This window comes from Seriola lalandi, unplaced genomic scaffold (assembly GCF_002814215.2).
Source record: "Seriola lalandi dorsalis isolate HSWRI2012SDOR001 ecotype SW California unplaced genomic scaffold, Sedor1 jcf7180002054497, whole genome shotgun sequence".
Classification (NCBI taxonomy): Eukaryota; Metazoa; Chordata; class Actinopteri; order Carangiformes; family Carangidae; genus Seriola; species Seriola lalandi.
In genome coordinates this window covers 359,694-375,378 of record NW_019525050.1, presented here as the reverse complement: position 1 = coordinate 375,378, position 15,685 = coordinate 359,694, and the positions used below count along the sequence as shown (strand labels likewise).

At 44.8% G+C, this 15,685-nt stretch overlaps 1 protein-coding gene across 2 annotated transcripts in view; it reads left to right on the top strand.

Moving 5' to 3' along the window:
* Positions 1–15,685, top strand: part of brf1a (BRF1 general transcription factor IIIB subunit a) — a 105,574-nt gene that overhangs the window by 42,986 nt on the left and 46,903 nt on the right. The gene's annotated exons all lie outside the window — the stretch shown is intronic.

Below are 15,685 nucleotides of genomic sequence, written 5' to 3'. Positions count from 1 at the left end.
CCCCCCCCCCCCAAAACCCTCCTTTATCTGGGTGTGCAGAGGCGTTGATGGATGCGAGCTAATGGTGCCGTGCAGCTACATCTGTCCTGATGAGGAAACCTGTGTTTTTTATGGCTCTGAGTGGGAGGATAGGGGGGATCATGGGAGGCCAGGGGGGGTGAAGTGTGTATTGATGGATGTTGTGACGGAAGGAGGGGGTGGTGAAGTGGCCCAATGTTTGGAGAACATCCTCGGACTTAAAGGTCACAGGTTTGAATCCCAGCTGAAGCCCCTTGGTTTCCATAAATGGTTTCTTACAAAACGCTTTTAAATTTCCCAAAACTAGAGCGAGTGCAGGAGGATGGAAGTAAGTTTAAGAAAGTTTCATGAATATGAACGTTACTACACCCAAACATGTGACAAAAGACATATGATCTATCAATAAAAAGAAAGAAAAATGTAAACAGGAACCTTCAGGCGAGTAGAGGAGGATGCTGATGACTGAAACTGACACTTCAGTGGAGCAGTTTTTAGATTAAAGGTCCCATATAGTCTAAAGGCAGATGTCCATGTGTAGTTTGATTATAGATCAGGTCTAAATCCTATATTAATACTGTGAAAGTATCAAAGCCTCAGTCCACAGAGAAACGCACACAGCCTGTATTCAGAAACTGAGCCTTAAAACCAGCTGTCAGGACTTCTGCAACTTTGTGATGTCACAACAAAGCAGTCAGTTCCCTCCACAAAACTGAAACTGTCCTGGTCTCCATGAAGCTCTGCCTCTCTTCAACATCCACAGCTCAGGTCAAACCGCCCATTAACCTCCTGGAAACCCCCCACCCCCCCCCGTGATGCCGCTGACCTCATCCCGTCATGAGGGACCACGACAGGGAGAACAACTGTAATGAATCACCGCTCTCCGAATCACAGGCTCTTATGTTAATTGCAACAACAACAACAACAAAAAAAAAGGTTTTTGTTCTAGAGTGACGTTACTTTGAGTCATCCTCCTCGAGGTGATGTATCATGAGGCTCATCGAATGCGACAAAATCGGCTTTAAAAAATGAAAAATGATTGAAGGGTTTGATTGTTGGTGAGTGAGACTGGAGGCTGTTTGATCCGAGGGGAGCCATTCATCCATCCCCCCGATGCGTCTCTGTATTCTGCCGCACTTGTGTGGGCTGGTGTGTGCAGCAGTGCTGTGTTGCCATTTAGCCCCAGAAATACACTGATTGGTATTTTGAGTAAAAGTGGAAGTGCTACACTGTAAAAAATACTACACTCTGGTTTGTGCCAATTTTTATTATGTAAAAGTTCTACACTGAAAAAAATAATTCATATAAATTTCCTGTTAAAATAAGTAAATGCTGCTGTTGGGTAGTTTAGTGTAACAGAGGTGCTTAAGCTCCTGAACCACAGATGCACCAGATATATTTAAGTTTCAGTTTTCTGCCTCAGTTTTCACATTTTCACATTCGTTTTCAGCCGCCCTTCTCTACCTCTTTCCCACGTTGGATTCAGACGTTAAAGTCACACAACAGTAAAAGAAAATGAACCTCCGTGTTTACTGTGCTGTTGATGGGAGTAATCCTGATGTTCCCGGGACTCAGTGAACAGAAAACAAAAACAAATGTTTTCAAAGAACTTCTTCATGAGTCACTTCTTCAGTTTAATTCCTGGGACAGTTTGGTTTTTGGTTTTAAACGGACAATTTATGTGCAAGTTGAGTATTTTTTTTCCCATGTTTCCTATTCTGTTTATTTGTGTGTAATTTCATTTGTGCGTGCAGGAAAAGGACACATGTGTCAGATTACACTTAAATCAGTGTGTGTGACCGGTTTGTGTGTTGGTTTGTGTTTGTGTATCTCCATGTCCACCGGGAGTGTTTTCCTTCCTCTGTGTACGTCTGGAGGTCGGTCGCACGGAGCTGGATGCAGAAAGAGGTTCTGTGGGTTCAGGCTGGTCCTGGTTTGGTTCAGGCTTCGGCTAATTGTGGTGGAAGTGGGAGGGGCAGGAGAGGCGGGGGGATGTTGCCCTCCACCGAGCTCAATCTTTGAAGTATTAAGTGGACAGGGTACCTTGTCATTAGGGCCGAGCCTTTCATCTGTACGTGTGTGTGTGTGTGTGTGTGTGTGTGTGTGTGTGTGTGGTTTTTGTGGACATTGTTAGTGGAGGGCAGGGCACCCGAGGAAGTGAAAGAAGGTGTAATTTTGGATTCTCTCAGGAAAAGAGAAGTAAAAAAAAAAAAAAGTAGGTTGGAAGACCAACACAATGACAGTTTGATTATAGTTTTGATACTTACGGCTCATTATTTTCATTTTTTTATCGATTTTCACCCAAAAAAAGAAAATAACCCAGAACTGGTGACGTTCAGCAGATTTGATTCAGCCTCAATCATCTATAAATATTCTTGTGATTGCTGCTGGAAGACGACAACAAGCACAGCAGATTGAACTTTAAAACGAAAAGACTTTGTGTGATGTTGAGTCCTTCTTAATAAGTAAAGAACTGCAACGTTCATTTGTCTTAATGAGTGGTTTTTTTTTTTTGCCATGTCAGCAGCGCAGGTTTTGGTTGGTCCAGACAAAAATATGTTTGATTGATCGCTATGAATCTTCTGCCTTTTCCTCCTGACGTCTAGAGCCATGAGCAGGTTGACGTGTTTCTGTTGAAATATCTTGGTAACAAGTGGATGGATCAGCATGAAATTTACTTCAGACATTCGTTTCCTCCCGAGGATGAATACTAATGACTTTGGTAACGTTTCATCCATCGTCACAAACCGGTCAAAAGTTTGTGTTGTTTTTAAAACTTTGGGTTGCTCTTGGTCTTGTTGTCTTGTCTTGTCAAATTTCCTCTGTTATTGAATCATTAAAATGAACAACATTTACTTTTTTGGTCAAATACATATTTATTTTATTCATTCTGATAATAAAACCAGACTAAAAACAGGATGTAGGAGAGATCGGGGAAGAGGAGTTGATATCCGTTCTTATACCTTTTGCGCTGAAAAACAGTAGTTTGAAGAAAATTAATAATTTGCAACATACTACCTTAAATACTCCACTAATTACCCTTTTTAGCAATTCAGAAAGAGCACTGAAGACAGTTAGTGCTTCTCTTGCCTCATGTTCATCCTTTCTGTCGATCAGCCCAAATAAAGTCCAATAATTACTTTATTATTTATTAATGGAACTAATAATTTTGTCCCTGTTCAGTAAAAGTAATAGATTAGAACTGATGTATCAGCAGCAATCTTTCCTAAAGATTATGAGCTGTGTGAATCCTCTTTGGGAACTCTCCTGTCACTGAAACAGCTGGATCTTCCTAGTTAAACTCTTTTCTGTCTGTTGTCCTCCCCTCCCTCATCGATGGCCTGTCTGAGCGATGGCATTTTCATTAACTCGTGCTATCAGAGGAGGAACTGAGAGCGGCCGGGCCAGGCAGGGCCGGGCCAGGCCAGGCCGGGCCAGGCCGGGCCATCAGCCTGTCGTCAGAGGGAACGTGACTCCGGCACCTCAGGATGACTTTGTCACACTCGTCTGTAGCCGAGGTCTTCGGGGAGCTCTGCCCCGCACCATTAGAGGCAGCATTGATTGAAGCACACGTTTTTTTCGGCGGAGCACTTAGTTCAATCAATGACGTTTGGCCTGACCTTAACTACCTCAGTGAACACAGCTCCCCAGCTCTTGTCAAACCACTCTGCCGTTCTCATTTGCCAGAAAAAAAAAACGTCTGAAGAAAAGAGCTGTTTGTGAAGTGTGTGAAACTCCAGAGCTGCTTTTATACTGAGATCCTGCTGCACCGCCGTTAAGAAGACCCTTCATTAGCTTGTTGAGATAGCCTGCTTCTCTTTCCCGCCATGCTGGCTCTCCCTCTTCCACAGACGTTGATCTGGCTCTGACTTCCTCCGCTGCCGGCTTAAAGGTGGAACAACAATGGCCGCCCCCCCCACCCCCCGGTTTCTGTGTCCGTACCTTTTCATACCAAACAGCGAGGAGGAATAAAGGCGCTTTGAACGGTCTGTGTAAAAGGAGCCTTTTTGCTCTTTGAAGAATTTCATTTTTAAGCAATAACTTGGTTTCACACCCCATCTTGGAAGCTATTTTCCAGGCGTTAGGCTTCGTTTAAGGAAAGTGACATTGCTCACCAGACGAGCAGTTGTTTTCCTGAAACCTTTTTCTACCATCCGTCCTCGTCGCTTTCTGCAATTACTGCGGTAAATCCTGGTTCTCAGCGTTTTTTTGGGGCGTGGTAGAAGCTCTCTGACAGATCCGTGTTCTGACGGCAGCTCTGCTGAGTCAATTATAGTCTTTCAAATCAGCAGCATCTGTCTCATCTCTCTCTGTCCACAGAGGAGTCGTTGAGGGATGAAAGAAAATGCAAAGTCTCATCCTCTGTTTCAGCAGCACCCACACTTCACCTCCTCAGCAGTCACATCTGAAGAGAGAAAGATCTACAAGCTCCCTGTAGTTTTGTTTCTTCTTTTCGGATGCAAATGAGGAGAGGGACGGCCCTTCGAACCAGGAGGTCACTGGTTTGATCCCAGCAGCCACCAGTGCATTTCCCACAGCTTAGTGTAATTTTCTAAATACAAGTGCAACAATCGCTCGTCTTCTCTCCGGGTTTTTTTTTTTTTAGAGATTCCTGAAACAAAGGAAAACGTCACCTGGGGGAAAAAAGAAGCATCTCACCCTGTTTGCTAAATGTATTTTCCTTGTTTTGAAGGAAAACAACAGTTTAAGTCTGAATCTGTGACCAAATGAGTCGTTAAGGGCAGATCTCAGCTGTGAATGTGCGTAACTGTAAAAGTAAACGAAGCGGGGGGTTTAGTAGAAAAGCTGAGTTACACACATCAGTCTGTTTTTCTTCCTTCAGTTTAAGGGACATTAAATAATCTGTGACCAAACTGTCGGAGAGGAAATGGACCACCGGAGTGAACATGCCGCTTTGCCATCAACACCGTCTTCACTTTTAGTCCAACGCTGAACTCGCAACGTTTCACAGCTGTTAGGTAAACAGCTGCTAATGCTAACGCTAGCTATGTAGCAATAGCAAAAGGGAGATGTGTTCAAAGACATGAATCTCGGCACCTGTCAGATAAATATTTGATTTACTGGTGTTGTTCAATCGAGAGCAGTTTAAAACCTGTGGCCATCATCTGCCGTGGTACAGTAAAAAAAAAAAAAAAAAAATCAAGTGCCTCTTTAATTAATAATAACTTATTACTAATTCATGCAGCTAATCCATTCACCAACTTGTCCATTTGCTCATTTCCTATCTGCTGCTGGGACAGCTGGGCAGGCCTGTGTGTGTGTGTGTGTGTGTGTGTAGGTGGGGTGGGGGCGGTGTTCACAGAGCCTGGGGCGGTACAGTAGAGCTTGACGGACATATGGCGGGATGGACGCGACCTCTCGGAGGAGGGGAGCAACAGAATTGCACGGCAGACAGACAGGGAGGCGATGACAGCGCAGGGAGACGGGCCGTCACTGATACACAGCAGAAACAGAAGAAGAAGAAGAACAGCCTAATTTTTATTTCAGGCTCACACTGCTCTCTGTGGACAAACAGCCGTACGCTTTCAATGAGTCAGTACAAGCTAAGCTACCTCAGCAGCAGCAGTGTGGTGTGGAATATGAAATCAGGCTGTGTGTGTGTGTGTGTGTGTGTGTGTGTGTGTGTGTGTGTGTGTGTGTGTGTGTGTGTGTGTGAGTAGCAGTTAGCAGCCAGTCTCTCTGGTGAGAGGGCTGTAGCGGCCCCATCACAGCAGCCAGCTGTGATTGGAGATGATGTGCGTCTTCAGGCCCGAGGAGGGGAAGGGAAGCCGTCTCGTCTGCCGCCGCCAGCCTGACGGGAGATGACAGCTACCGTTTAGCAGGCAGGCAAAGGCAGGAGACCGCTCGCCTCCGGCTGTTGCGTCACAGCAGATTTCACTGTCTCACCCTGCACACCCCCCTTCTCCCTTTTTTTTTTATCAGGGGTCCCACCCTGATCAGACAGTGACTCAAACTGTTCAGGGAAGTATGAAGAGTCTTTTTTTTTCTGTGGTGGAGAAATGACTTATTAACAACCTGTCATCTGACTACTTTAATAGTCTGCCACTACAGACTCGCATTGTGTAGATGAACAGAAACTTAAACGACCAGTGTTGAAGCTTTTTCTGGTGGTTATCATTGCTCAAGGTGATAACATTAATGCTAAACACAAAAACGCTTGTATGGGTCATATGGGAATAAGAACTTGTTTGTCTATCTCCATGCATCTAATGATGTAATGAAAATTAAGTGCTGATTCTGTCACCAATAAAACAGACGGGCTTACACACATGATCAATATCAGACAGTTCTGGTACTTTACAGTCACTGTGAGTGATGGAGATTTTAATGCAGATTTTCTTGGGTATGAAGGTTTGCTGCGAGACTCTAAAGTCTGAACTGTGGATCTCCACATCCAGGTTTGAAATAAAGATATTTCGCAGTGATACGAGTTCTGCAAACTTCAGTCAATTCAAATCTCATTTTCGCTGAAGTCTTCAAAGTTGGGCTAAAAGCACAGAGCAGCGTCTCTGCCGTCGAGCTGCATGTGTCGGTGTTAACACGAGGTGCGGCTGTGAGGTGTTTCTCGGAGCTAAGAAGGCTGGGAGTTAGAGAAGCAGGTTTGCGGCCCTTGAGCAAGGCATTGACCCCGAATGACCCCCAATGTCAGGACTTTGGGGAATTGTTAAATGCAAAAAAACTTTCTTGGTCCTTCTGTCAATTTAAGAGTCTGAAAAGTTTATGATTGAAAGTTGGATCCAGCAGTTGGCGAAACAATCTCACCACAAAATCCATCTCTAGTTGTTCCAGAGCTTTGAATTGAATCGCATGATCTTCCTCAGCAAATAGAGTTTGCCCAGCTGGACGTGTACGTGTTCAATTTACCTGAGCACTTCTAGTTCATTCTCGACCTTGCCGAGATGAGGAAGATTGTGTGATACGATTGAAAGCTCCAGAGCAGCTACAAGTGGCCCTTGAGGTGAGAATGATTTGCAAATTAACACGTCAACTGTAATTTTCAAAGCTTCGTCTTTGCACCAGTGTTCTGTTGTGATGCAGAGACAAATCCATTAGAGCAAAGGTGTGAAGGCTGATTTCTTCACCCAGAGTGCATTGCAGCTATAAGGCATTTTCTGCCTCTGACTCCTGCTTATTTACAAGACGGAAAAATCAATGATGAAGCATAAATACACGTAGAAACCTGAAGAAAAGTGGGCCCTCCAGACAAAGTACGTTGCCACTTTTCATCAGAAAAACATCTCTGATGATGCGTAACAGCGGAGGAGGGTCAAGGGGGCGGAGTTCTCCTCTGATTTGACGTCTCCTCTTCTGATTACTTCCATAGAAAGTTTGTAAATGTTTCTTTCATGAGTAAGTGGTTCGGTGCTCGTCGGACACAGAGCGATGATTCATCGCCGTGGCAAAGGCAACATTTGGCTAAACATTCCTGTGGCCGCAGCCTGACATTTCACATGTTTGATTCTCATGCACGACAATGCACACATGAAACAGTCCTTGTTTCAATGGAGGCATTCTCCAGATTCTTCAGCTGCACCGCTGAGGCTGCTGTGACGGACCGGAGAGCTTCCTCCTTATCCTCCTGAAGAGGCAGTTCATGAAATTCATTGTAGAGGCGCTCGGCGCTGATGATTCATTCATCCTGCTCTTGTGATGTAAAATTACAGACTGTTTTGGAAAATAGATCGAATACTGAAGCAGGACAAAATGTCTTTAATCAAGACGTTTATTCAGGATATGGAAAACTGTTGAAAAGACCCGTCACTTTCAAAATAAAACTCTGTCTGGTTTATGAGAGGACACAGGACTGTGGCAGAGAGAGGTAAATGATAAACATCACGGCTCGTTTGAGACGCTGTGGAAACAAAAGTGATGTCATGGTGGCGAGTCCAGTTTTTAGTCGAGTTTGCGTCTCCAGCCAGGACAAAATAAACCCAGCTCTGTGTCCTGGTGACGACTCTGAGCTTTCTTCTTAACATATGAGCACTGTAGAAGGTTTTTGCATAGAAAATCAAAAAGGTGTAAGTGTATTACTGTGGTTTTATTGGCTGGTCTGTAAATACACTGTATGCACTGGTTTTAGCAAGAACATTACAATTCCATTTCCAAGTGAAATTTCCATTATTTCTGGTTGTTTTAACGCCATGGAAATCCGATTCCAGTTTTCTCAGGCTGCGGCGCTGCTGTATTTTATCTTCTCACACCTCTGTGCTTCAGGATTTCTTCAGGTTAGGCAACGAAAACCTAAAGTTAGGTGGAGATAGAGGTAGACGTAGAGGGAAAATTACAAAGTAGAGTGATCTGGAGGAAAAGAAAAATTTTTTAAATTGGACTTGATGGTAAGTTTTGAGCCGTGTGGCTGCAGGACGCCCAGTGCAACAGACTGGCTCAATGATAACTGAAAACAATGGAGCTCAGAGGAACGAGGTAAACACATAACACTTAGTAGGACACATTTATTTAATATGTGACTTATATTTTAACAAACATTGTCCAACACTACACAAACACAGTTATGGTCATAGCTGTCAAATATGGACAAGTGGGCTACTTTGTGCCTCCAGGAGTCTGACCGTCCAGCAGCTCCTATATGTACATACCTCCCTGCTCCCGCTCTGCATCAGGAGGAGGAGGAGGAGGAGCAGGTGGTTGAGTGGGTGTACACTCAGTCTGGGCTGCTCCAAGGTCGGGGAGGTCACGTTTTAATGGGCTCGCCCGGCCTGCCCGTGTCAGCGAGAATCTCTCACTCTATTTATTGCCTCGGCTGGCTGGTTATTTCTCCGGGGCAGAGCTGGCACCGAGCCTTATTACCTCATACAACTGCAGGGAGGAACTTTTAAACCAGGAGCTGCTTCTTTTCTTTTTTTCTCTCTCTTTCTCTATTTTTTGCATTTGAGGCCCTGTGCTGACAACATGATCCAGAGATGTCTTAGTTTGAGTGCAGCAGTGAAACGGAGGTAAACTCCTGGATCAGTAAGAGTATAAGCAAACGCTGCAGATAAAAACACCGTCTTCGCTTTGCTCCTGGTACGAGCCGGTGTGTGGAAGCTGTCGGCCGTGGGATGAGAGCAAACAGAGCTTCTGGTACATGCAGAATAACATCACTAAACCCCCCCTGCTATTGTTGTACTTGTTGTTAACTGGGTCATGCACATAGAAGTGTCCGGACCGTGTGGACTCATAAATAAAATGCTGTTGAAGTGGTGAAACAATAGATGTCAGAAAAGAAGAGAACTTTTAACATCTAACGTTGTAAACAAAGAACTGTACTTAAATCATTAAATCACCCTCCACATTGAGGTTCACAGAAATGAAAACATTTTGCTGAGAAGCATCATGATGATTTAAAGTTGTTGGCTGTATTTCCTGGGTTCCCATGTGTCCTGGAAATTTTTCTTTGAGGATTTGCCTTTTTTTTGTTTTATATCTTTTTAAGATGAGTATATTGTATATTTCAAAGGAATAGTTTCATATTTTAGGATATCTAGTTGTCCACAGTCTGTCTGAGAATGAGAGGAGCAGCTTGTTACTGTTCCCGTGTGTGTTCGTACGGAGCAGGAGCCAGGACGCAGTTAGCCTAGCTTGGCAGCAGCCGGCAGAGAACATGCACTGAAGTGCTGGGCGGATGGATAAACAATCTGTTGTTTGTCAGAAAATAGTTCCAGCATGTAACTCCCTCCAAGACCACAAATTCCTGTTTGTCCAATCTGGACACAAACAGGATGTGATGTGTTGATTAGTGAGCGTCACAGGTGCTGGTTTTCGTTTTGATCTTTGGTCAGAGCGAGGCTAGCTGCTTCCAGTGTTTATGCTAAGCTAAGCTAAGCTAAGCTAAGCTAAGCTAATCGCCACCTGTCTCCAGCTCGCAAAACAGACCACGAGACAGACAAAATGTTGAACTATTCCTTTAAGATATTGCTGTTTTTGACTTTTTAATCAACCAACTTATTTATCAGAAATTACTAGCATGTCTCTTTTCATCCCGTTTCCATAGCAATACCAGTAAAACACCAGCGTTTCTCACATGTATCAGATTTAAAACTTTGTGTTCTCCTTTCAAGAACATCTTGCCGTCATTTTTATCTCTTTGATTTCCCTTTTTTTTTTTTTTTTTACTTCTGGCTCACCGTTTTAACATCCAGAAGCCTGACAAAGTAAAACATCTCCCTTCATGTCGGCCTCTCCTCCCCGCAGCCCCGTGGCCGAGCGCGCTGCAGGTCGAGGGGGGTTTTGTGCGTAGGAGAGGATCAGGATTGTTGCTGACATCAAGAGCCGCGAGTCTGGATAATGTGGGCTCCGTTTGAAGTGTGGATGATGGGTGATCCTGCAGCACCGGGGCTACACAGCTCCATTCATCCTCCAGATCTCACACACACACACACACACACACACACACACACACACACACACACACACTCTTTGTTTTTTGGAAAGGGGAAGGAGGCCGTGGAGAGTTGAAGGAGGGGGGGAGGACAGGAGGAGTGGAGGAGTCAGCAGACTGACGCTTCTTTTTTAATTTTGCCGGTGTGACTTTTTTCTGGTTTATATTCCTGCTCTCCCCTCGTCGGTTCTGTCCCAGTCGTTCTCCTCAGATCAGGCCGAAATGAAATACAGCTGAGGATTAGAAGGAGATCAGTGAACTCCTCTTAAACCTCCCCCCTTTCTCTCTCTCTCTCCCCCTCCCTCATCCTCCTGTCTGCCTCAGCCTTTCTCCTTCTCCTTTCTCTATTAGCCTTTCTCTCAACGTCTTACCTACTGTCTCCTCCATTTATATCCCCACAGTTTTTAACTTTCTCTTGTCTCTTCTCTCTGACTCCTTTGTCTTCTCTCTCAGCTGCTGTCTGCTCATTCCTCCATGTCTCCCCTCCTGCTGCTTTTCCTCCATCAGTCTTTTGTCTCTCAATCTCCTACCTCCTTCATTCTTTCTGTCTTAATCTTTCCTGCTCAGCCTCTTTTTCTCTCTCTGCCTACTTTTCTCATTATTTCTCCCTTCCTTTGTCGCTGCTGATTTCTCTTTGGCATTTTCTTCTCCCGCTTAAATTTTTTTTTTCTTAAAGGACAAGGCTGGTGATTTTCTAGTTTTCTTATTGTCAATAAATCCAGTGAAAAGGCCAAAACATTTTGTCTTAAACAAAATCTTAAAACAGCAACCTGGCACCAAAAGTGTGTTGGAAAAAACGCTATTTGATATTTTCATCTGATCGACACAATCATTCTGATTCAAGACGTTCAGATATTTGTCATCAGTACATAAAAGTCTAAGTTCAAAGGTTCACTTACTATCTTTTTTTTAGTTCCATTTGCTGAAGAAGACCATGAAATGTGCTTAAAAGCTAAAAATGTGAGTGGACCTTTGAGTCTGGAGTGTCTAGTTGTACATAATCATACGTATTTCAGGCTGTGGCTGAAACTAACTATAGATGTTGGAGCCAACAGAAGGTGATCGAACTTCAATCCTTGAGTTTTAATTGATTATAAATGTAGTTACATGTAAATGTTGAAACCTGATCAGATTCAATAAGATGATTTGAAAAGATATTAAGTCACTAAAAGTCTTTAAAAAAACCCCAAAGCTACTCTGTTCCCTCAGTCAGTCCTGCTCACATCATCAATAATCACTAGAGCACCAAATGTGGATTAATCCGCCGCTGAAAGTAATCCCCAACAAATGCTCCATTTCCTCCTGTTTGAGAAACGTTTGTCTAAAAACTACAGTGATCAGCTGTTTCAGGAAGTTACTGAGAATGAATGTGTATATTTTTGAGTCTTCAGTAGGAACCAGCGGCTCAGTGAGGAAGTCGGAGTCAGGAGAGTCACTAACAAACCGCTGGTTTTGGTCTTTTCCTGGGATTTGTGGACACGAAGAAGAATACAGAACAACACCGGCTCAGTCCCTCACCCACCAGCTCTCCCCCCTCTCACCCGCTCGCTCGTTCCTTTTTAAATCCCTCGTTCTCTCCCTTCCCCGCCGCCTTCAAAAGGCCGTCTCCTTCACCTGTTAGCGTTTGTTCCTGCGGGGCTTCTTTTTTTTTTTTCTTCCAGATTCTTTGTGTTCTCTCTTTTTTTTTCTTCTTCTTCTTCTGTGGTATTAGAGAGCCTCTGCAGTGAAGCATCTTATTCTCCTGACCACATCAGACAAGCCTGCCGCCACCCGGGACACAGAGATGTGTGGGAGGAGGGAGGAGTATTTTTTGGGGGTATTTCTGAGGCAGTGGGGGGAGGGGCAGCAGGGTAAATCTGGCGTCAGGTTACCTGTGTGTGTGAGGACCAGGACACAACAGGGGGATAGAGTTTACAGCCGGCGGGCACGGCGGCGAGGAATCCGACCACTGCTGCGTCACGTCGCCTGTCTATGTGTCTCACTCGATGTGTTTTCAAGCCGCCAGTCGTCGGCTGCAGAAATTGAATTTGCCGTCTTCAGAGACTTCTGTCGAATGCGCCGCTGTGAGCAAATGCGAGCTGCCTCGCTTTGACGCCACATGAAGGAAGCTAACGAGATGTGAAGACACGCACTTGAAAAGGTCCCGACACAGAAGGTCACTCCACAGCGAGTGTAACTCTGTGAAATACACTAGGCCTGCAGTCAGGTACATGACATCATTGACCCGTCGTCGGTGATGGTGCATTATGGGAGACGATGAACCGGGACTCCCCACAAGTTGAGCTATAAATTTATCGTCTTGTTTTGATCGCCTTCGCCGTCATTACAGCGCATCTGGTGAAGGTCGTTCATGTCATCGTCAAGGTTACGTGACAGTTAGGACCTTAATAGACTGAGGCGGCAGCTAACGATCATTTTCATGATCAGTTAATCTGATTAAAGCGATTCATCATGTTTCCAGTGAAACGGGAGAAGCTGCCGGAGCCCGAGGTGACGTCTTCAGATTCCTTGTTTCACGGTGAACAGACTCCACTGCGCTAAGCGCCGTACGCCACAAGCCACGTTCACCCATTCACTCACACATCCTCTGTGCATACTGTGCTTTTCTATCACTCGCACACTGATGATACATCGCCAGCAATTCAGGATTCAGTATCTTGTCCAAGGACACGTCTGGACTCGAAGAGGAAAGCAGCAAAAATTGATTTCTGTCATTTTGACTCCACGTGACGACAAAGATCCACGGGAGATTAAATATGTGAATCACTCTGGGTCGCTTCACCTAAACGACTTCTGGTGGGTGTCTGGTTTGGTTTTCTCTGAGACTCCACCTCAGTCCAGACTGACGAAACTGTTACTCTGGATAATATCTGGATCTATTTTCAGCCGTGTGAACACCATATTATTAAAGGATCACTTTAAGTTTTGATGCTTGACTTGAAGCGGCGTCTCGTTTCGAGTCAGTGCTGTGACTGAAGCCGGTCGACATGACAAAACATCAGGAGCAGATTTATGTGCATTATGCAGCGTTTTCTACTTCTATGAGGAAATTAACAACAGCCCAAAATAATACTCAACTGTTAGTTTCACATTTTAAACGTGATGCATTAACTGCACACAATGTAAATGTAAAGCTCACTGTGAATAAAACCACAATTATCTGCATCGCCAAACACAGCAGGACGTTAGAGAGGAGTCATTATTATTTTTGTGTAATTTGGATGAGCGGACCCTTTTTAAATCCTTTGATGCACTACTTAATGACATTTCTTTTAATTTGAAAAGTCAAAAAGTTAGTTACTGAAAACAAACGGTGGAGCAGAGCTCGGTCAGAAGGATCGTTTCCAGATCTTCCCTCAGTGTGAGGTCAGAGGTTTGTTCCACCGCAGGGAAGCAGAAACTTGTTGGAGAATCCTGTTTTTGTTTTCTGTATCGATACGGAGGCAGAACTGAATCTCTGAGTTACGGAGCCGCTGCCAAAGGACCCGAGGCTGCTGTCAGCCCGGACAGGAAGAGGACCAGGTCATCGGGGAGGTGATTTCAGTTTCCCTGCAGGATTTGGAAGTTTTTTTGTGGCGTTTTTTTTTTTTTTTTTGTTAATGTGCTGCAGATCTGAGATTCGTTTTTCTCTTCTAATGAGACGCTGTGATCCGTTTCTGCTCATTCGCAGTGACACAAGACGACTTTGGCCTTCAACCGTTTCCCCTGACGAGGGGCCAAACGGCTCCCGTTAATGAGGAGACATCTCATTTAGTTCAGCCTTCACCTGCCGGAGATTTACTGTTTGTGCGTGTGTGTGTGTGTGCGTGTGTGTGTGTGCGTGTGTGTGTTGTTGTTCAAAAACTTTGTCGTCAGAACTTCACAGAAAAATGAAAAAATGTTGTATTCCTTCCTCTGTCGGGTTTTTTAGCGCCGAGTGGAATTTGTTCATCAGCCAGAACAAACAAACAGTGAATGAAAAGAGAAGGAATCGTTTAGCGGTTCAATCAAAACTGTGCTGATTAAATCTTTGAGCAATCCGAGGTGCTCACCTCGCAGCAAATGAAAAGTCCTTCATTATTCCTCCGTCATTTGTGGTTTAAACACACAGACCCTCTTCAAGACGCATTAAGAGGTTGTTCTGCTCATACTTCAGTTGAGACATTCAGCTGGACTAGGAAGAACACCTGAATTGTCGTATTGAGATTTTTAACCTTTAATACTTCCACCAGCAGGTCGCCGTTCAAACTGCTTGAAATTTAAAGAAAAGAAATGCATATTCTTGTATTTGTTTTGGCGCAGCGTTCTCGCTGAGCGGCCGTGTTCCTCGCCAGGAAGCAGAGCTTTCCCAAAGATTGATCTCCAGAGTATAAATGCCTGAACACTGGTGTTTCGGTTCAGGGGGAAGCTGCTCTGAAGTTTTGGAAAAAACGATGATGGTCGTGGTCGTGGGCTGCGTGGAGACGACTTTCTGGTGCATTTAACATATTTTAAATGCCAGTACACACGGTGCAGCTGTAAGTAACTTAAACTCAGTGTATGTAGGTGATCAGAGAGCGGGGGCCTGGTCGTCTTTCAAACGCCACGCTCAGTGGTTGCTGTGATGAAGTTGCCAGATGAACAGAGGATGAACAAGAAGAGGTTTAGTTCAGTTTTGTTTCTGTTCAGGTGTTTCACTGCTCCTCCTCCTCCTGGACTTTCCAGTCTCTGTTTTGTGATTAAAAGGACGTTGATGCCAAACAAGTGGCACAAAGCTTACATTGAAACTTCACCTTCCTTCAATCGATGTGAAACTCTGAACCTGACGTCTGCAGATTCTTCTACACGCTCACCAAGAACAATTTTATGGGTTTGATCAAATTAGCGAGTGTAGATATATCAAAGCCGCGGCTGAATAATAACTCGGTAATTGCTCCCTCCCCCCTCCTCTCTCCGGGGTTGGACCGGTCTTATCAGCTCTTAGTCTCGCTGCCTCTCTGCCTCCCGGAGCGGCTGATCTCTCCCAGGGTTTGTCTCTGTCTTATCTCGCCCTCACACTTCACGGAGAGGAAGTTCTTAGAGGGCTGGGCCCGCCAGATAGCGAATGACCTGTCTCTTCCCTCTGGAGCCGTTTCTTTTTTAAGGAAGCTGCAATCTGCGAACTGAACTCAAATGGCTGACTAGATTATCCCCCCTCCACCACCACCACCTCCACCACCACCTCCACCGTGCAGCCAACACACACTTCACTGTCTGAGGACGGGTGTATTCGTCTTCCTCGTGTGTTCCCTCCCTCTCTGTGCACCTGTCTCT